Source organism: Anomalospiza imberbis, chromosome 1 (assembly GCF_031753505.1).
Source record: "Anomalospiza imberbis isolate Cuckoo-Finch-1a 21T00152 chromosome 1, ASM3175350v1, whole genome shotgun sequence".
NCBI classification, from domain to species: domain Eukaryota; kingdom Metazoa; phylum Chordata; class Aves; order Passeriformes; family Viduidae; genus Anomalospiza; species Anomalospiza imberbis.
The window spans coordinates 25,209,716-25,232,794 of NC_089681.1; the positions used below are offsets into that span (position 1 = coordinate 25,209,716).

The 23,079-nt window shown below is 39.6% G+C and overlaps 1 long non-coding RNA gene across 3 annotated transcripts; it reads right to left on the reverse strand.

Annotated features, from left to right (window-relative positions):
* Positions 1–2,704: 2,704 nt before the first annotated feature.
* On the reverse strand, positions 2,705–15,453 carry LOC137476438 (uncharacterized). 3 transcript variants are annotated; one of them, XR_011000383.1, is made up of 3 exons: positions 15,252–15,453; positions 15,094–15,159; positions 2,705–2,842 (listed from the first exon to the last, which is right to left on the reverse strand). It is a non-coding gene; the product is annotated as an uncharacterized lncRNA (long non-coding RNA). The 3 variants fall into 3 exon arrangements; XR_011000386.1 differs by lacking the exon at positions 2,705–2,842 and adding an exon at positions 10,947–11,548; XR_011000396.1 differs by lacking the exon at positions 2,705–2,842 and adding an exon at positions 13,779–14,686.
* Positions 15,454–23,079: the final 7,626 nt, after the last annotated feature.

Consider the following 23,079-nt stretch of genomic DNA (forward strand, 5'->3'; position numbering starts at 1 on the left):
CTGGTCACATCTCACAGTAGCCATTTGAGAAAAATATATTTTCATGGGTGCACTGGCACTGTGCCAGCACAAACCCATGACAGTCATGAGAGTGAAGAGATCAGTACCCATCCGTACACTTCTCCTTGTCAGGATGTTGAGGACTGCAGTGAAGTCTCCCCTCAGTCTCCTCCAGGCTGAACAAACCAAGTCACCTCAGCTTCCCCTTATACACCTTCCCCTCAAGGCCCTTCACCATCCTCATGGCCCTTCTTTAGATGCTCTCTAGTAGCTTAATATCTCTTTTATATTTTGGTGACAAAAACTGCCCTCAGCACTCGATGTGAGGCCTCTTGAGTGCAGAGCAGAGCAGGACAATCCCCTCCCTTGCCTGGCTGGTGATGCTGTGCCTGATGCCCCCCAGGACAGGGATGGCCCTCCTGGCTGCCAGGGCACTGCTGACTCATATTCAGCTTTCCACTGACCACGACCCCCAGGTCCCTTTCTATGGCGCTGCTCTCCAGCCTCCCATTCCCCAGGCTGTCTGTACATCCAGGATTGCCCCATCCCAGGTGCAGAACCTGGTATTTACCTTTGTTAAACTTCATACAGTTGGTGACTGCCCATCTCTCTAATTTGTTAAGGTCTTGCTGCAGAGCCTCTGCCCTCAAGGGCGTAGACAGCATTTAATAGATTTTGACATCAGAAAAGACTATTTTGGTCAAGAATTCTGATTTTGTACACAGGAATTATATGATGTTACTTGGTGTTTCCCACAGTATGTTTCTGCTTCCTGGCTGGTCCAGAGCATGCCTTCTAAAATTGTCGTTTTAAGATTTGAAATTATGGACAAGTAGGTGGCTGCAATTATATTAACATCTATACAAAATCAAATATGCAGCTAAAATTAAGTTCCTCACACTGAAAAAGTCCATATAACCAGAACATGTTACCAATGGGTATAACGAACTGAGATCTTTGTCTAAGTCATCCAACAGAAATTACTGTGATTCAAAGGGTTAAAAAGGATGGTTCAGAAGGAATGAAAACACCAGTGTCTAGCCAGTGTCTATATATAGATTATACATACAGACTATAGTAAAAATATGTATACTGAATAGACTATATAGTCTCTGAATAGTCTCAAAGGAAAGAAAACACCAGCAGCAAAGAAAGCAGAAAACACTTCAGGCAGACTCCAAGCACCAACATGTTTATATGGATACTTGTATCAGGAGAAACCACCTTGTGCTCAGAAATGTTTCAGGAAAATATTTCTTGCTAAACAGCTTTCTAGGAGGAACAAAACCCAAAACCTCAAATGTTACAAATGTCAAAATGTTCTTTTTGCTACTCTTCAAAGAAAAACATGCAATTTTTGCTATGTTTAAGTGTAAATTTATTGGTAAACATGATAAATTGAATTACTTGAAGCTATTCTAACAACTCAGGTTATTTTTATTTTGTTTTTCCTCACTGTTGTTGTTAGGCAAGTATGTTCATTTATACAATAGAGTGGCTAAGTTCACATTTGATTTAGAGAATCAAAAATATCTTAATGTACAAGAGGCTGATCAGGTGGGATCAGGTGGGATTTAGCCATATAAACCTTCATCTTTCAAAAGTGGAATTGTTTTTCTGTTATCAGCACCCATTTGAGAATGTGTAACCATTCTTTCTCCAACCTAATTGCTGCTTTGCTAGAAGACTTTTTCCTAACAGTCACCAGATAGATGTTTCTCTCAGTAATTTGGGAAATATAAAGCAGAAATCAAACAGTTGAAAGTTAAAAGAATTTTTACAAGTAGGAAAAAGTGATACATTGATTAATTCTTTCTTTAACATTCCCCTTATTTAACTTCCATTTGAAACTAAAAAGGAAGAAAAATATAAATGAAAGAAAAAAATAAATCTATAAACTCTTTGTTTCCCCTGAAAGATACATCTCTTTCAAATGTTTCACATGCCGTGTTTGAAGCAGGTTGCAAGCATCAAATCATGTTAAGCTCGACTTACTCTAATGCAACATGAAAGATACAGCCTGAAGTAATGCATTACAATGTGACTTGTCACATGTGGGAATTTTTAAAAGAAAGCAATTTTCTGATAAAGACAACACAATTAAACAATGGCTGGTTTGAATAAAAATGCAATATTTTCATGATGTGTCTCAGTTTGGGATTATAAAAGACATCTTGGTTCGAGAAAAGGATCAGTTTCCTGTCTGCTGGGAAATTACTAAGGTAAGAAAAGAAGCATTTGGCAGAGCAGCTTGGCAAAGGCAGTGGTTGGAGGCAGGCATTACACTTCAAGGAATACTTCCACCACTGCAGAAGCCAACACTAGAAGAGCAATGTTTGGGAAGAGTGCATGTAAGTACACCACATACCTCTGCCACTTGTGGTCATCAGAGATCTCAAGGCTCTTTATTCAAGAGTTGCAGTGCTGTGCTGCAAGGCATGTCAGGCAGGGGTTCTTGTAATGACTTTGGTTATCTGCAGTTATTTTCCTTGCTGGCTGTTCTTGCCTTGCTTGTTGCAGGCACTTCTCTGTGACCACAACAGTGGACAGGACTTGGGGATCCTCAATAAAATACACATGGTCAGCTGCACAGGGGGTGTGGTCCCTTTAACATGGTTTTTGTCCTTCACTAGTTCTGGTATTTTTCAAAAATTCCCTTCTTTGAAGGAAGATGCTACATTCTCAGTTGCATACAGGAGTAAGTCTCACCGAGCTAAGGCTGTTCACACAAACAAGGTATTGGTGACTATGGAAGTTTAGGCTTGGTGAAGCAAAACTTCACATATTGCTCTTCCTGACAGTGTCAGCTGGTGACTCCAGCCTGCACTGCTGTCACTTGCACCTAGAGTAAATAAAGAAGGCATGGAGTAAAGTTGAGTGGGGTGTGCAGCTGCACAAATGCCATGTCATTTTATACAGGAGTTTAATGCAAACTGTTGAGATAACCCAGTACAAGGGAAACACAAGCTGTACAAGAGGAGAAGAAAGGGCAAAGGCAAAGAGGACTGCATGGGAATAGAAGAGGAGCAGAAGCAGTGTGTATAGCAGGAAAAGGGATAGGGAGGGCAAGAGTTCAAGCAGCAAGTACATAAATCGTTAAAATAAAGGGTAAAATCCTGTTTGCTTCCCCAGATGATAACGGCGAAGATAAAATTATTCACAGCCTGGTATTGCTAGGAGCCCCAGAAAGGCTCTCTTTGTGCAAGGAGCAAGGGTCTCACATCACCTCTCTGAGGCAGCAGGGCCTCATGTCCAGGCACTGTGAGGTTGTGTTCCCAGAACACCATTTCCAAATACTAGGAAGTTGTTTAAACTGGAAGGATTCCTCTTCTGCATTCTGAATTTAAGAAATCATGATGGAAAATTAAAGCATTATGTTTTTAGCAAAGAAAAGCAATATCTTTTTGTATAAAACCCACTAAACCATCACACATCTAGAAAGTCCTAACATGATTGACAGTGTACTTAAGAGAAGACAAGCTGGGAATAGAAATGGTTAGACTTCAAGGGCAATTTAACAAGCAGCAGAAAGATATTTGCATATGTAGTATTTGAAACAGGAGCACAGAAGAGGAAAACAAAGATCAGCAAGTCCAGCCATGGTCACTGGCAAGCGTGTCACAACATTTGGTCTCTTCTTTTTACAGCCCACAAAACACTTCTGTGTGCCCTATTACCAGCTAATGGGCTGCAATGAAAGAGAAAATGTCACAAGCGTATCAGAGGATAAGAGCAAAAGATGGATAAAAATCATGACTAGTCTTGCAACTTGCTATGCAGTTCAAACCTGCTGTTTGTAAGGCACAACCTTCACTTGCACTGGATATTGAGATATTTGTCTCTGAGCCTCAGTCCTCTCTCTGCCTTTGTGCCTGCATAAAAGGAGAGAGAATCAGCTGTCATTTCAATGCTAAAGTCCTTGAGGTGGCAATGAAATTGAAAGAGTCACGTGTATCTTTTTCTCCAAAGGTTATGTCCTCGAGTCTTCATTTGATGGTGAATGCCAGGGGTTAGAGAAAGTGTGTATGTGCTTGTGTTCCAGTAACAGTTTTTTTTAATTCTTAAAATGTGTATTGATGTATATGATGTGTGGATAAAATTCATCTCTTATGTAAAACTGTGTCACTTTAATGATGTATTTTCAGAGATGGATTTCTGTCTACTCATTTAAATCAGACAAGCAATTTTAAATAAAAAATGAGAACTGGTAAATAAAAACATGTGATAGATGACTAAGTTCCACATATTGAGCTTTTATTAGGAATAGCTGATATAACTCTAAGACAGATCTTGCATGTAGGCATTATTCATTTATATATGATTCCTGATCAAGAATGGTAAAGAAACATGGAGGAACAGAAAAGCCACTGTGAGACCTCTTTAACAGTGGGCTTGAAATGTGCTGCTTGTTCATTTATTCCTCTTCTTTTGACTGTGATGTGATTGCAATTATCAGGAAAAAAAATTACAGTCAATTCCCTCCATTTTTTATACTTGGTACATTTAAATTAGACATCTATACTGCCTTTGAGTAAGTGCACTGGTAGGGAAAGGGGAGGAAAGATTTCAGACTGTCCGGTTTTCATCAGAAGATCCCTGGGAATATTTAGACACTTCTGACCTGCCATATGCTGAAGGCACTTCATCCGTGGGATGTGTCAACTTGAGAAGTAAAGTTATTCCCAATTAGAAGTGACTGTAAGTATGACAGGTTGCACACAAGAGGTACTCTCCCAATAAAAACATTACCATGAAGTTTGGTTGCATCAAAAGCACAAAATAAGGAGATTTCCAGCTGACCAGCAAACTCAGCAAGAGACCTGAGAGAACCTTTGCTATTCCTTTAATGTTAAGAAAGGCCTGAGACTACACCCAAAGGTGTCTTAAAGTGCCAACATACTCAGTATGTCTGTGTTAATTTATACATCCTTACCTTAAATTACACTCTTGACATTCCTAATTATGGAAATCATATATCTGTACAAACATGACTTATGTTATTAATGTTCTGCACATCATCAAAAAGTGGGAAGCATTATCCCTGGTGAAATGCAAGAGAGCTGATGATCCAGGCCTCTGCTGGGCGAGCTGGTTTTGCACCACTTCTGTCAGTGAGAGCCAGTGAAGGGCTTTGTGTCCCTGTGCTGTGGGTGCATGAGGTTGAGACAAGTTCAAGGCAACAGCAACACAAGGATTTTTACAGTCCCAGACGTCCAGAAATGCCTGTCAGCAAGGACTGACATCGTGTGTGCCCTTCCCTTCTCCTTCTGTCCTAGACAAGGGCGTGAGGGATAAGAACATGCTGTGGTTGTTTCTCCCGAGCTGCAGTCACACTACAGCAGAGCAAAGATCTGCTGCTGAAGCCATGAGGATGCAGATGTCCACATGGACTATACAAAGGCTGAAGCAAGCATCGCCCTGCTGTACCAGGAACCTTCTTCAGAAACATTTCTGGGAGTGACATCTTATTTTCATCAAAAGTGGATACAACCTCATTTAAGTAGGGCAGTCTAATCCAGGGCAAAATAAATGTTTTATACAATTTTTCTCCACTGTCTTTGTCTGGCAATGCTATCCCAAACTAACAGCTTCACTTGCATTGCACTTTCTCAAATGAGAGCCTGAAAGGCTTTTAGCTGTGCATGTTCTTGATTATTTTTATTTTTAGGCTTCTATCCTCCAAAGCCTTATTTATGACAATAGTGACATTAATTATAACAGGACCACATTACTTGCATGATTGAGAACTACTCAAAGCTTTATCAGATTTTGTCCAAGATCCAAAGCAGAGAAGACTCTGTACGTCAAGATTTTGTGGACTTTAATACTTCCCTCACTTTTAAGCAACTAAATCACAGCATAAATAAAATAGACTACCAGGAAAATTAAACAGCCTGAATGTAGCAAGGGGGAATATTTCAATAACAAATATTGCTACCCATATACCTCAACAGAATGTGCTAAAGTAAACAAAATGATAGCATAATTATAGTCATTCCAGTTATGTTAATTAGGCTATATACACGCTTCATTGATAAGCAACTGTGGTGCAAAAAAGTGCTGTAAGCCTGATATTTCCTTGGTTAGCAGCTTTGTTGTGCATATGCTGCTGTTATGATCTTAGTTGCATTAATGCAGAGCAAAAAAACCCTACAACCCAGACCTAAAAACAGTAGAAATAATAATGGTATGCACCAGGGAAGGCTTAGTGCAAGGTTCAAGCTGAATAGCCCAGTGTGATCTTTCTCTCACTCTGAATTCAGGCTCCCAGAGAAGATTGCCAGCAAGACTTCCCAAGACAACATCCCAATAAATGCAAATACACAGCAAACATCACAGTTAGTTGTGCTCCACAGAGGGAGCCTTTACACCTGTGTTTTGCTGACTCTGTAGCTATAATTTCTCAACACTCTGCAAGGTGTTTTGGATTGCAGCTGCTCAGGATTTAACATCACTTTTTTTTTTTTTTAATGGAAGTATCACCTATTTTTCTGTGCGTAAGGACTGTTGTTTCTTTTTTCCCTGAAGTGTAATTATTTCACAAAAACTGTTGTCAATTTCTTGCATAAAAAAGATCTTTTAATGGGAAGAAATATGGCTTTGCTAATTTTTGATGATTTTTATGGAGAACCTAAAATGATAAAAAAATTGAACATTTTCAGAAGCTCAACAGAGAAGAAAACACTGCATAAAACAATTTAAAAATAGGATCAACAATTTTGACAAAATGTTTTATAGCAGATAAAGGGCTCATTTTTTAAAACAAACAAAAACATGTCAGCATTTACCTCTTGAAATACTCTAGGTTCTCTGTTTCAATCTTAAACATGACCTATGACACTTTAAGTCATTCTTTCTATTTATTCAATATTTCTAATTTTGAACACTTGTGATTGCTGAAAAAAATACCAGCTTTGATATTTTTATTAGTTTCCCTGTGTCATTAAACTTTTGCTACTGCATGTTTGGGCTGCTACTACTGTAGTTCAGATACATCTCTACTACTTGGTGGAAAGATCCCTGAAATAGTCCCATCCACACCATGCCAATACTATGGCATCCCCAATGCTGTCAAAAATTTTGACAACACGTTGCAGTGCTGTGCACTGGAGATACTCCTGCTTGCTCTGAACTGCTCACTGTCTTTCTCCTGCAGTGCCACTTTGCACTGTCCAGACACAACTTTAGTGGAGAATGAGACCCAAAATTAGAAATATCAGTGAAATAGATAAGATCAGTGCAGGATCACATTGGAACACAAGCACTTCCATGGGGTTGGAGAAATCAAAATACTCATTTTGAGTTGCAGGTTATATTTTTAGCTACATCAGGCAGTTTCTTTCTCTCTCTCTGTTCTGCTGGTAGGAGTCATGACCTCTGTGTCTTGGCCTCTAGAGTAGTTTGGAGAGGATACTGCTACTTGCATAATTTCTAGTCTTAATTTACCACTACCATTCAAAAACACATCTCAAACTTTTAGAAGTTTATGTGACTAGTTAAAAATCAAAAATACACATACAGAACTAATTATTCATGGTCCATTTTTATTTTCTTCAGCTGCTGATGTGGCTATTATATTTCAGAGTAATTGGCATTTCATCAAGGAACAGCATACCCCAAGTAAATGTCCTGGCTCACTCAGTTCTGACTGTCAGCTGTAGACTCAGTGTTGCATAGAAAAGTTTGTAGCACAGGAAACAAACATGACAAACCACCCCCAAAGGAAGATAGTTAAAGCAACTTTCAGAAACATTTGCCTTGGTGTTGCAAGCATTAAATAAAAATAGTTACAGCCAAACATAAAACATACTTCTGAAATCTCATTTTAGCCCCACCTCTGCCGATTTGCACTCCTCTTAATGGCTTGAAATATTCAAGAATTAAAGTTTCCTATCTAAGCATTTGATCTGAAATACCAAATACAGGTCACACCAAACTCCTATGTCAGTTCCTTTCACTTTGATAAGTATTTAAAAAAATCCTCATCTAAACAATACCTCCAGAAATAATGAAAGGCTTTCTCCAAATTCTACAAATAGTGACATTCAATTCTGTAAGACCTTCAGCTTCACCTATGATTTGCTGAATAGAAAGAACAACTTTCAAGAGAAACTCAGTAATGCCTTTCCCTGACTGCAAGACTTAAATGTGCATGTGGAGTTTTTCACAATATGTTGTGTTTGTGGTTTTAATTATCATCATAAGCGCCACAGTTAATCTGTAGTTCAACATGTGAAAATGTTTATATAGTTTTACATGCTGGCTTAGTAAGCCATACAAACATTTAGGTTTAAAGGAACATTGTAGGTTGAGTCCTCATCACTTTATGAACCCTTACGTCAGCCATCTGCAGTATCTCCCCAGCTCTATTGCCACCTGTGATTCTGTGATTTGGCCACCCAAGCTCTTTCTCCTTCTGACCTCACCTCCTCTAGCCAGCAGGAGAAAGAAACCCTTCTCTGTCCAAATCCAGAAGAGAAGCAAAGGTGAGAGACTCAGAATGGAGGATTTCTATGGTGCTGAATCCACCAGAAATTAATATATAAGGAGTGATTCTAAAAAGACTGTGCTCTTCATCAGTGGTTAATGCTGGAGGTGGATTTTCCCCAGCACACAAACAGGACTATGCTGGAAAGGGATATTCCTCTTCCCACTTGTTTATTCCAGCATATGCACGATGCCTGGCAGAGGGGCAGAAAAAGAATGGCAGAGAAGGATGAAGAAGTATAGGAAAGGTCAGCAAGCATAGGCATTTCTTCACCAATCCAAAAGCCACACATTGCACTGTGGTGCCAAGCACAGGATAACCTGGTCACCATCCCATGGGAATGCCCAAATGTCACATTCTTTACCCCCAATCAAAGGATGCTGGCTCTGACAGAGCATTCAGCGGATTATGACTGAACATTTGAAAGTTTACTTCAAATTATTAGTTTACTAAGGGATCACACTGAAGAAATACAAGTTCAAATATTCTGAGTGATGGTGCTGCAATAGAGAGGATAATGAGGCACATCAGCAGGCTGTGCACTTAGAAGAGAATGGGCTTCTATGGATCCTAGAGCAACGCTGTGAGATTGGGACTCCTCTGTGCTTTCGCCTCTGGGACTGCTCCACAGATTAACCTGCAGGACCAGATCTCATTTTCTCTCCTCTTCAGCCATCTTTTCAAGGAGGAAAACCCAACTGCTCATCCTGAGCCCAAGAGGTCCATTTGCTGTCTGATGAAGGGGAGATCACTGACTTCTTCACAACTGCCCACAGACCAGAAACCAGAAATATTAACAAGGAAAAATCTTTATAAAGTCTGTCAGGCAGTTTGCAGCAAAGCTACTGTGCTCTGAACTTCTCATGTTGGCATCTTATGAGGAAAAAACACCAGTACTGACTCTCACCTTGTTTCTCAAAATCTTCTTTCCTGCAGATGACAGATGTGGTAAAATTACAAAGGAACTTAAATTATTTGTGCTGCCCATTGCCAGTGGTCTTCTAGATAAACTGAAAATAAAACTGTAAAGAGAAATTGTTACAGAAAAGAGCATAAAGAAGTAATACAGCTAAAGAATACAACAAATGCAGTGGCAGCTTTTTTTTTTCAGCACGGAGTTTTTAAAAAGCTTTGGAACAATCAGCTACTTGTGCATGGTCAACTCACCTTTAGTATAGAGTTTAAAGGTAATGAAGTACATTTTTTTACACAACAGGCTTGATGAAATCCTCAATCTTTTTTAAAATTTTTCTGTGCAAACCATGTGAGAAGTATGCTGTGTATGGGGTAGCCAGTAGTAAACTATGACACATCAATAGAACTTAAAAGGCAACCACAGAATCTAGAAGGCCAAAATGCTGCCTTCTGTTTTATCACAAAGGCATTACCAAATACCAAACTGCTTAATATCTCCATGTCCATTCCAGTGTCTCTCTAAGGCTCAGATAACACATGACAATTTAAAACGAGATTGTTCCCACTCAAAGGATTTCTTCTAAAACACAATTCATTCAGACCCAGCAAAACCAAACCACTTCCCTGAGTATCACAAACCCTCCTAATAGCACTGATGTGATGAGAAAGGCAACATAAATCTAAATATTCATGGAAGTTTGTAGAGGGTACAGTTTAAACAGCTGTGAAGAAGATTATTCTGTATATACATCAAATCAATACCAGTCTTCAGTGTGTGGAAACAGGAATGTCTTCATTCAAACCCAAACTACTTAACACATCAAATTCATTCTGCTTCCAGATAAATCATATATTTCTAGATCTGTCTCTCATAACATTTTAGAATTACTCCTTGGTGAGAATGTAATAAATAAAGATTGTGCACTACTGTGCATGTGTGTATGTGTGCCCAAAGCAACTGTATATTAGCTCCAGGAAAAGATTTGAGATTTGACTCTCCTTATGCATCCCTCCTGATTCCTTCATGGTTGATATTGACATATCAATGCTATTTCTTGGAACAGTTTATTCTAAGCTCCTCTTTCATTGCAGCCAACAGGCTATTTATTAAACATCTCACTGTAACAGCAACGATTATTATGAGTCTAAGGTGATCCTGCACACACCTCTTTCATGCTGTTTTTTTTTCTTGCTAATAGATAGATAAACAAAATCATAATCCAACAGAAATTAATGTTATTTTTACCACAGAAGACATTCCTTTCTTTCAGCAGTTTCTCTTGGACAAGTAATACATGGAAACTTATGAGGGCGGTACAATGCAAAGACTGACAAAAAACTCATGGGGAAATTCCCAGGACATTTTTAAGCTTCTAGGCACTCAAAGTCATCTGCCTGCAGTTATCACCCCACAGCAGAGCTGGCAGAAGTGTATGCCAATGAAGACCCCCAAGCACCACCCTCAGCCACAGCACAGTCACGTTTGCTGAGCACTTCAGAGTGCCAACAGCAGGAACCACAGCCCTGAGGCTCAGGCTCGTGCTTCCTCCCACTGTACTACAGCAGCCCTGGCAGAAAAGAACTAGCATGGGGGAACAGGGGGGGATTTTTAAATCAGCACAGCAGCCTTCTGCTCATGTGGACCTGCACATATTCATCATTGCATCCAGGGAACAGGGGCAGCTGGAAGAACATAAACTCAGCAGGAAGGCAGGTGAAGGGCACCTTCTAGGCTTCCCAGCAAGATTCAGCAGAAGACCTTTATGATAATCCTTGGAGACATTTGATAAAATGTCTGTGACTGTTTTCTTAGGGATCAGCTCTGGACCCCAAATACTACGTGGCTTTGAGGAAGACTACAATGACTGTGTATAGAGCTGAGAGAATTATTCACGTCCAGATGTGGCTGGCAAATACCCAGCCATTCTTGCCTTTCCTTTCAAATTATTCTAAGTGTGGGATGCTACACATATTAAAGTCAGGCCTCAGCTTCCATGATATGCACAGGCCTGGCTGCACTGCTGGATCTGGATATGCCATCATCAGGGATCTCATATTATTTCTTCCTCAGCTCTATGTCAGACAATTGCTTGGAATATAGATGTATGTTATGAAGAATCTCCAGTAGGTGAAGTTGCCCAACCACTGGAGGTACTGAAGGAGAGACAATGAGAGGATGTAGCTCATTCTGATACAGTGTCATCCTGACACTTTGAAAACAAATAGCACATTGTTGTAAATGTTTTGGGGAACAACAGAGTAAATGATTCGTGGTGAGTCATTTCATGTTGCCTCTTCAGGAGAGGAAGGCAAAGTGTTTTCCTGTTTGCTGAGCCAAGCTAGACTAAACAGGTCAGTTATGGCAGCACCATCTTGTGGTTCCCAGTTAACAAGGCCTGACCCAGGCAGCCATTAGTTGACAATTTATATTTGTACAGTAGAAGTTACAATAACATTTAATAGGCATTCTTTCCAAATTGTTAGATTTCAGGTCTTGTTCAAAATAAATCAATCTGGAGTGTGCAAACTCTGTAAACTCAGGAGGCATTGGTTCAAGACAGAGTGAAAGAGAATCTCATTTTTGGTCAGAAATCCAAATGTCTCCTAAGAAGGTTTGATTTATTGCCTGCTGTGCAACTGTTACAGAGAATCTTACTCTGAGTAAAGAGAAATTAAAGGACATTAGTGCTATCCGAAGACAGAGGGTGAGAATAGGTAGCAAGCTTCTAAATGGGCTGCCAAAAACCTGGATTTCCTCTACTTTTGAGCAGAGATGGGGACAGATGATCAGTACCACTCCAGTTAAAAAGTCCTGACTGCGTGAAGGGCTATTTAATATAACTTTGCCCTTGAAAGAATTTGTAATATAACTGATGTTCAATTAACACATTTTCACCAGCCACTTCCAAATAGATTTAAATTTCAGAACAAAAAAAAATTATACAAGTAAACTTTTAACTGCATGCTGCAGAAAAAGCAAAAAAAATGTTTCTGCTATCAAAGCTCGTGTAAGAATTCTTCATGGGCAAGCTTACAAGGAGTATACCATCTCTTGAAACAACCTGAAACAGATGCTGAACTACTTGAGGCTTAGTTCCTTGAGGCAATTTTTGTACTGTAAAGTAGCACAACCAGATGTCGCTACCTGGAAGGCCGTCAATATCCATTGCACATAACATAATGTGAAGATGACCAAACATTATTCAGAGCTGAAGACTAAATGCAGCAGAAACATAATTCACCATTAGTTCAGAATGGTCTTCTCTGCAGAATCAGTAATAATTGGAAGCTGACCTTTAAGACACATGTCTTCATACATAAATTATAATATTAATACAGCTTAATAGATACAGCTGAAAAGTAAAGGGTGGCTCCACAATGCTCCATAATCAGAAAGGAAAATACTGGAACAGAAGATTGCACTGGAAAAAATGTTAAGCCTAAGTGCTGGACAATTCTGAGCTCCAAAGTTACTCCTCCTGCACTGATACCGTAGTGTCATTGCCCAATAACATTTTCACTCCCTCCTAGGAAGAGGGTGCAAGATCCTCTTGCATGTTCCATGTTCCAAATAGAGAACATCTATACATACTGCTTTCACAGTACCTTCTGGCTTTTTCTCAGTTGCATTTTCCAATAATTGAGGTGAAAGAGCGTCTTTTCACCCCAATCCCACTTAGAGCCTGATGAAACTTCACAACAGCACTCTTCTTTCACAGATCAAACTTTAGTATTTAGTATTTAAAGGAACTGTAGAAAAGTGAGATTTCCTGTGAAAAATTCTCCTTTTAGAATTTCATCTCCAATCTAATTCTTATTTCAAGTAGTAGCAAATTATGGCAAAAATAGTTTCATTGTAAAAATCACTGACTCTAAGTTAATCCAAAAGCAGCCCTAGATGCTCTTCTATCATCTTGATACAAATCAGAAAAAAAAAGAAAAAAAGAAAGAGGCACAAAAGTAAGTTTCAATATTCTAAAATCTTATTAAAGAAAATAGAAGGTCCATTTATTTCCCTCCTTGCTGATCTTGCTGATTGAAGTTCAGGGGTTAGCTGTATTCATATACTATCTATTCAAACTGATTTTATTTTAATTTAAATAAAAATTGAAAACATTCATTTTTTCTAAGGCAGCCACATCAGGAGAGTTTGTCAGGCTTTCCAAGAAGTATCTGCTACGCAAAACCCAAGCATGACTCAAGATGGCAGGACCTCAGAAGAAACCCACTGACAATGAGTTGCTTATTGTAAGGACACCAAGGTTATTTTGTTTGTGAGAACAGTGGCTTGAAGTATAACCTCATTTCCACACAAAACAGTAGAGTGCATGGCCTTGTACCTCCTGCATATCACAGCAAGTCTCTGCATTTGTCATTTCCTCAGAACTTGTTTTTCTAAGCTACAAAAAATGCTCCCAAATGAAACCCATGCCAAAGGCTTGGAACTGAGATGCGGTAATACACACAGCAGAAATCAGGGTCAATATTAGAGAAGCATATACCACCTTAACTGCAGCAGTGTTTAATAAATGACACTTCTAAAATACAGCAACTGAATTCTACTGCTGTAATTAGTAAGCTGTCTCCTGTACTGAAGGAATGAACAAGGACAATATTGTTACTTATAATTCAGAGCTAGCTTGTATGAAAAAGACATGTGGCATCAGGAAAATGTAATTAATTTGGTGGTGTAAGCCTTCATAAATTATCAAGTATTCCCAATAGCAGTCCTGCAAAACTTACAGAGAACATGAGCTGCCTTTAAATTACTTTGTTTGCTTGCTACCAGAATTCTTTTAAGGAGGTTAGATACTGACACAGTATTAAAAATGCTCAAACTATTGCAATGGCTGACATATTGAGCCACCTTTAATTAAGACCATAATGTTCCTTTGGGCCATACCTAAGACAGTAATCTGTGTCCAGAGGCTGTCACTCTCTTCTCTAATGGACTACAGCACACAAAAATTAATTATAGGGGAAAGGTTGCTGCTCCAACTGGGACTAGAGATTCGAAGGAAAACGTTCTGCTGTTGATCAAAATGAGTAGCTCCTTTTGCAACAGTGAATACAGTTTCTGTCACATAGCACTTAACCCTCTCTTCCAGCATTAATATGAGCAAATTTGTAGCCCAAGGGGAAATTTTTACATTTTTATATATTCATTCATTTGTTCATTATGATGCCATCACAATTTCACCTCTCCAAAAATCAGGAACAAAACTTCATTTGAAAAATTCAAAAGGAAACATCAGAGATCCCAGCCACAAGATTCTTGTAAGCCTATGTCAATAGAAACATACTACAGCTAAACAAAGATTTCAAAATATTTTTAACTCTTAGTTGTTTAAATTTTTTAACATAATTATTTAGATTATGCTTTTTATGTTTGTTTTCAGCAGATATTCAACGGTAAATAATTTTATAGGAGGGGTTGCTTGCAGACACAGTATATTTTAACCAAATAACATAAAATATTAGTTAAAGGAGAAATCCAAATCATGGATAGTACTGCCCATTGCCCAAGGGTGTTAAATTTTTGACTCTCTAAACCAGAGAAAGCAAAGCTGCAGGAAACAGAAAGGAAAACATTCCCTGACAAAGTTACCTTCATGGTAAACTCCAGTTACTTGTGTTTATCAAAGAATCCTCTTGTGTTGTGAGCTAACCACAAAGATTTCATAACTCACCATCAAACTCATCAAAATATTCTGCTGGGTTAAAACACATCTGCACAGTGTTGACACAGTTCCTGCCTGCAAGAGGAATGAGGGAGAGGGAAATGTGAGTTATTGCAAATATTTAAGCTGAAGCAAGGGGTTAGGGATGGAGGAGAAAAAGGCATAACCTAAGTAGTAAACTTAAAGACAAATTGCTGACTAAAAGGAGGAGACAGCAATGATTGTCTTGACACAGGATGGCCCATGCAATTTTTCAACAGACGATCATCAAAATTCAGAGCAGCAACTGCCAGAACGTATCTGCAGACCCCCTCCTCCAGCCTCAGGATACAGGCAGCTCCCATGAACCTCAGGGGAAATCTTCCAACCACCAGTGTTCCCTATTTCAGTAACACCTGAGATGATTAAATGAACAATGAAACTCAGCTGTAAATTTGCAGCAAGGTTGTAGTCTGCAATCTGAATAGTATTAAGAGGAATGAAATAAAAATTAAATCAATGCTCACAGGATAATGTAAATCAGATGCAAATAAGCTTACATTTTATTTGTCTTTTCTTTGTTTCTTTCTAATAGTGGTATATTTAGTTCATGAAGTGCTCAACATTTCTTTTAAAACCCAGTGACTTTTATTTCAGAAGATTTCTTGGGGGATAAGGACATAGAAAGTTCCCATTCCCATAAATAAAATGAACCCATACCTTTGCCAGTGAATAAGTTCAAAATGCAAGTCAGAATCAAATATATAAATATGAAATGACAAAAATACAATTCTTATTGTCAAAAAATCACAGAAGCAGTCATTTGTCTATCAGGGCCTTCTTCAAAAACGTAATGCCAGTGTGGGCAGCATGGTAGTGTGCTATAACACCCTTTTTTACAAGCTCTTTGCCTGCTCTTTCCAGCTCATACAAACACATATGTGTCATATATGTATCAGTGATACATGTACCATGTATCCTCATTTTGTCTAATCAAAGTGTCTGAAAAGGTAGCCTAATCATTATCCTTTAAAGAGCAAGCTAAACATGCAGCATGTGTCCCTAGGGTCTTAAGGATGCAGGTAGCACTCATTCTTCAGCCTGCTCCAGGCCAGCCTGACACAAACCCCTGCCAGTTGCCAGAAGCAAGCTGGAAAGTGTTGATGAGGGTTTGAGTTTTGGTAGATCTACTGCTATGGCAGAGGCAATCTTTTTCATATTTCCTTAATTTCCAAAATTAACCCCTCCTTTGATTGACCTTAAAGCATTAACCAATAGCTGAAGAAACTAGCACACAGCAAGATTGCTCTACATTTCTGTTCTTGTTTTCAGTGTCAACAGACAAGACCACATAGCCGGTCCTTCAAGTCCATCATAGCTCCTGGCTCTTGGCATAGGAAGACATGACTGTGGAACAAACATTGCATCTCTGTCTCAAAAATTCACTTTTTAACCCCAGTATAAAAACTTTCTTGGTAAGGTGTAATTTGTTCTAGGACAAACACAAAAGCAGGCCCTTGGTCTACGTGGTGTTTTTTTACATTCAAATAGCCCGAACAGTTTGAGGCCAACACAAGAGCTTTAAGAATGCCCTGAAAACCTCTCCTGGAGCTTGTCAGATCAATATCAATAACCAGCAGGAAAGATGTTTGAAGTGAGAAAATTGGAAGCAAATCTGGTATGATACTACTTTAGTCTTTAAAGCAAAGTGTACAGCCAAGCTGCAAGCCAGGAGAGAGAACAGGAACTTCAAAGAAGTTCAAAGGAACTTCTCTTTCTTTTCACTACCACTCTTTGCTCAGCTATGTGTTTCTGCCCAAACAGATTGTTCTGATACCTTGAAATGTACAATGGCATCATCCTATGCAGAACTGGTCTCTGTGAACTGTACACACCAGTAAGTACCAAAATAAGCCAAAATTCTCAGAAAAGCAACAAGCTCCATCAGTCTGTAGTCCACCTGTCTTAGTAGGCTGTCAGAAAAAATAATCCCAGACACAAAAAATACTTCCAGGCTTCTCCATATCAAAACTTTTGGGATTTGTATCTTCATCTATTATCCCCAATTGAGGAAATAAGGTAATAAATGGAAAAGACCACCAATCTATTTCATTAATGTCCCAATTTTATGAATACACTTTAAAATTGCTTTGTTCCTAGAGCCAAATAGCTGAAAATTCTGCTTTGGTTAATCTTTGCCTAAAGGGTTGCCCAAAGTCAGCATTTTTGATTCACCTTCAGTATGGGAGAATAGCAAGGTGAAGTGTAAGCAGAGACACTGAGAAAGAGTGTGTGCAACAGCAGCCCACATAGCTGGCATTAACAGGGAAGCATTCCTGCTGCCCAGCCCTAAGGGAAATTGCATGGCTGAAGAGCTTTGGTCAGGAGCAGAAATAGAACAACTCGGGCCAGCCCCTTCTGGACTGCCAGGAACACTGGAACAGCAAACAGGCAGCTCCTTCTGCTGGTTATTCCCCGTGCAGAACGGCTTTTCTTTGTGCTACAGGTACACCCTACTTTTCTGAAACCTTTACATCACCTGATTCTCTCGTTTTCCTAGTCCTGAATTCTTCCTCCAGACTTTTTCACTTTTATTGAGTTATTCAAACAGCAGGGATAAAAGGGCCCTTTGAAAACTCAAAAGGTTGCTGCGAGATTTAATACAGGCAGAGAGTTTGGGCTGCTCTAGATAGTGAAGTTAGGGTGGAAGAGGGATCTACCACCCATTATCACTAGTATCCTGTTTCTTTGTCATTATCGCTTAATTATCTTGTCTTGTTTATTTAAACAACAAGGCAATTAAGAGGCATTGTCAATGGAACAGAACCCTGGCACAGGCGAATGGTCTCTGCTGTGAGATAAATGCCAAGATATTTAACAGGCAGCAGCATAACAGGAGAGAGATTGTTTCCAAAGCACTGGGCAGTGATTGCTGGAAAATGTGTGCCATTGCTACTGCAGGATTCCTTACAGTCCTCCTAATAGTCATTAATTGTCTACTGCTGGAAAGTCCCTTGGTACTTTCTCCAGATATGGCTGTACCTTATGAATATACCTAAAATACTCTGCTGGAGTTTGGCATTACCAAAAGAATGTTGTAAATACCAAATGCCACAAACCAGAAAGAACTCGGAAAATAACAACTGGAAGTAGCAATGACTTACAAGAAGTAGGTAAATACATTTTCATTAGGAGATTACTTATAAAGCCCATGAGATGGAGTAAAGGCATTGTCCTATCTCATCAGACCAACAATTCATCTAATCCAGTGGCTGTTCTCTGCCAGCACCACACAGCAAATTGTTCAAGGTGTGTAATATTTTTGCACCAGGTAATGAAATAACAGTATGCCTGTAGCAGAAATTTCTACCCAAAATGTAGAACTAGTGGTGTTTTCCATCCTGAAGTAGCAGGAATTATTTGTAATTTCATAGTTTATTTTGTTATAATCATGCTAACCACTTGCACAGCTTAATGTTTTTTGAAAAATTTTCATTTTGTCTGGATTTGCATCAAGTAAGAGTGGAAATTTGCAACTAGTAGATGTGAAATGAGAACCAACCGCCTTTGGTAAGCACAGAATGCTTATGGGAGAGGAGCTGGTAGGAGTGAAGACACTTTGAGCTGGAGGGATAGAAAGGATTAGGTCTGAAGTTTGAGGAATGTTGGGAGCAGGTAAGATGAGCATCCTATGGGGAGCTGTCATGGTTTGACACAGGCCTAGCACCCATGAGAGTGGCTTGCTCACTCTCCCCTGCCAAATCTAGGTAGAGGAGAGAAAAAAAATTAACAAACGCTTCATGAGTGAGATAAGGACTGGGAGACACACTTCAAGGGCAAAACAGGCTCAACTTAAGGTTGCAAAGTGAATTTGTTACTAACAGAATCAGAGGAGGATAATGAGAAGTAAAATAAGCCCTTAAAACATCTTCCCCCCAGCCCCTCCCTCCTTCCCACCGACAGTGCAGGGAGACAGGGCATGGGGGTTTTGGTCAGTTCATCGCTGAGATTTTCTTCTGCTGCTCAGGGAGAAGAGTCCTTCCCCTGTGAGGCTGTGGGGTCCCTCCCATGGGAGACAGCTCTCCATGAACTTCTCTGGCATGGGTGCACTCACAAGAGCATCACCTGCTTCACCATGAGGCCCTCCCACGGGCACACAGTCCTCCCAAAACTGCTGTGGTGTGGGTCTCTTTCCATGGGGTGCAGTCCTGCAAGGACAGGCTGCTCCAATCTAGAAGCAGGGGCCTGCACTCTCCACTGGGTCTTCCACTGGATCACAGCCTCCTCCAGGCATCTGCCCACGCCAGCATGAGCACCTCCCCATGGGCTGTGGGTGGATCTCTGCATCCCCCATGGATCCCCGTGGGCTGTGGGTGGATCTCTGCATCCCCCATGGATCCCCACAGGCTGTGGGTGGATCTCTGCATCCCCCATGGATCCTGGAGCACCTGCTCCCCTCCTTCTCCACTGACCTTGGTGTTGACACGTTGTTTCCCTCACATGTTTTCACTTCCTCCTCTCTGATTAGAAGAAATACTGTGTGACTTTGTTCTGATTTTCATCTTAAATATATTATCACAGAGTCATTACCAACCTCTCTCATTGGCCCAGTTTTGGCCAGCAGCATGTCCATCTTCAGAGCCATCAGGGATTGGCTCTGTCAGACATGGTGGGAAGCTTCCAGCAGCTTCCCACAGGAGCCACCTCTGTGACTCCTCCGTTACCAAAAACCACACTGTGCAAAACCAATACAGGAGCATTCCAGATACTCACATGGAAGCCAACCTTCCACCCTTGCACCAGCCTCACTCTCTGTTTTGTTGATGGAAAGGCGGTCTTTGCAGGAAAGGGTTTTCTCTAGTCTAGTGGAATAATGCATATTTGTTGCAATGATTATAAAGAATGGCCTGAAGATTCCTTTTCCAGTTGTTCTTAAGGGTACGAAGTTCATGTTTTGGGTTTATGTTCATTTCTGCATGGCCACTTTAATACAACAGAAATAATAGCAGACTACTCTGTGAGTTAGTGCTTTAAAAACATATTTATTTATTGATATTTTTAAGTGCTTGCTTTTTGCTTGCTGTTCTCTGGGGCCAAAGGTCTATCTCTGCCAGAAACATAGCACTTAGGAGTCAAGTTTTGAGCTTAGAAAATACAACTGCAGAAATGGTGTACATTTTGGGATAGAAACAGAGAATAAGAAGTGGAGTGGAGGGCTGAAAGGAACTGAGAGCTACCAACAAAAAAGCATAGATTGTTCTTTTATACTGTTTTGATATTCTACCTGTAGTTGTATACTTTCTTCTTTTTTCATTACTTTTTCTCAGTGATTCCAAACACTGGGGAAATACTGGTGCTGATGTTGCATAGATTATTATGACAAATGCCACCACCACTTCTTCCTCTTCTCTCAGATATGTGAGCCCCATTGCTTGATTATCTAAATATCATGTCTGACTCCATTTATCATTACTTATTAAATCTAGTTTGACACAGAAAAAAAATCAAATGTTTAAATTAAGGCACACAATTGGGTCTTTGCTGGCAAGTATATGGAACATTTGTTAATATTGAAAAAGAGATGAAAGATGTTCTAAATTTATCTCCCCAACATTTCTATTCAGCATAATAATGGACATTTGACAGTAGCGCATTGTTGTTGAGCCAGTGAGAATCATTTCTGAAATGAAGTGATCACATACCTTTGAAAGTAGTCTCACACAAACCTGGAATCATTCTGGTTGGAATAGATAAATTTTCATTCACCTGGGAGCTGTATTTTAGCTGCCTTATGGCTCAAATAAAAATGAACTTTCAAATGAATATAAAAATCATACTTAAAAGACTTCAAATGCAAAGTATACAAGTATTTTCCAGCATCAATATATAAATTAATATGTACCATCTGGGTTACATCTGGTGATATTAAAGTGTTGTCTCATGAGCAGAATAGGTGTGAGAACCATGAAGAAAAGCTGAGCAGTTCTGGCACTTACTGCAAAGGAGACAGCATTCATATGTAACTCTAAAAGTAAACTGCCTTGTCCCTGCACAGTTGCTGCTTTTCTGTCTTACTGTTTTTCTCCCATATTTTTCCTTTATTTTCATTTAATTTTTCCTAAGGATGTCCAACAGCATCTCCATGATGCAGGCTGCCATTTCCTCTAGGTCCAGCTTTTGCAGCAGGCCTTCAGTCATGTTGCAGGTGAAGTCCATGGGTCTTACATTTTCCATGGTGCTTCCACAACAAAACTCATCTTCTCATCATTCTCTGAAAATTCTGCCCAGAAAAGTATACACCTTTGGTTCCTCTGGTCATCTTCAGTTTCTCAGTAAAACTTTCCAGTGGCCTGACTTCCTCTATTCCATTCTTTTCTTTAAAGACTGTTACCCATCTGGACCTCTGATGTCTTCCTAGGGACCTGAGGGATGGTGGACTGTGCTACCTCTCACAAGTCAATTCCACAGTTGAAAGAGAAAAAAAAATATTATCCTTCCACCCAGCTATTTTATTTTTGTTTTCAGAGAGAATAAGATGAGGTGTTAATTTGATAACATTGATCTTCCCATGAAGCAGGGGGGAGAATAACATGGCCTTTCCACTTCAGAACTATTCTTTGCTTCTGTGGGCTACACAATCACACTGTGAGAATGGCCTTTTGCCAAGTGCTACAGACAAACCCACCCAGTCCAAGAACCTGCACATTTCAGATGAAATGTATGTAAAAGCTCTATGCACAAATAAAACCTCAGCCAACCTGTAACTGAGCAAAGTGCAGGAGAAGATGCCCAACTTCTGATTTACCATGTGTGAAATTAAAGTACTTCAGCACAAGTCCTTACGTGAGCAAGGAAGAACAGCACAAAATTACTCACCCAAAGAGATTAATCTCTTTCTGCACATAAACAGAAATCATATTTGTTCCTCTGGCTTTTCATATAGGGTATGTTCATCTGTAGGATCTGCTCTCACCAATGGATCTTCAGGTTCCATGTGCAAGAATTTCAACATGTAAAAAACGTGCCTAGAAATATGGAGAGAAAGCCTCTTCTAGGTCTGACTCACCAGACACTAAGTTATAGACAAGTCTGGCATGTGTCTTTCCCTTTGCAATGCATGTAGGAGACCCTAGGCTTTCCTAACATGCTGAAGCTTTGGAGATCTTATTTGCTTTCCCTAGGTCCTCTTCCAGGAGTAACATTTAGAGAGGGGAACTCTTTTTTTTCACAACTCAAGATATTATGCCTTTTAACTTACTTGATTAAGCAAATGAACACATTTTAACCTTCAGGAGTAGATTTTCAGACTGGCATCAACTGCTTTGAATTATGCCAAAAGGCAGGTATGTCTGAAGGTTTCTCTGCAAAAAGCATTATATAAAGACATGGTGACAGCCCAAATTACTTCCCAACACACCAAAATGATTCAGATACAAGGAACAATCTTTTCACTGCATTTTATGCACAAGAAACTGAGGCTTGCAGTTGAACAAAGAGACTCATCATTGTTATGGATCAAGGACTGGCCCCCGTGCCTCATTGTTCTCAGCCCAGAGATGGCATCTTCTTTCCACACAAGACAAGTTATCTTGAATTTGGGCTCATTGCAGGAGAGAGGGATGAAGTGAAAGGTGTCTCCTTCACTTGGATGAACTACAGTACAGGTGGAAAAGTTACAATATTTTTTATTTTACTTTTAAATGAAGCGTTAAAAAATCTGCCAGGCAGAATATTTTTTCAGCTTTCTTTCCTAACCCTAGAGTGGCTGTAAAACCTCAGCAGTTAAAAATGTTTTCTCTGGCTCCAAGTCTCATGCATCCATAAAAATTACATTTTAAATAAAGAAAACATGTTTTGTTCCAGCTCCAGAGTGGCTCTAAGACATTACATATTTTCTAAAAATGCATTTAATTCTCATTTAAAAGATCCTTCAATGCACCATGACTGAATAATTTGTTGAAAACTTTATATATATTCTAATCTTCAATTTATCAACCTTAAACCAGCATTTTGGGA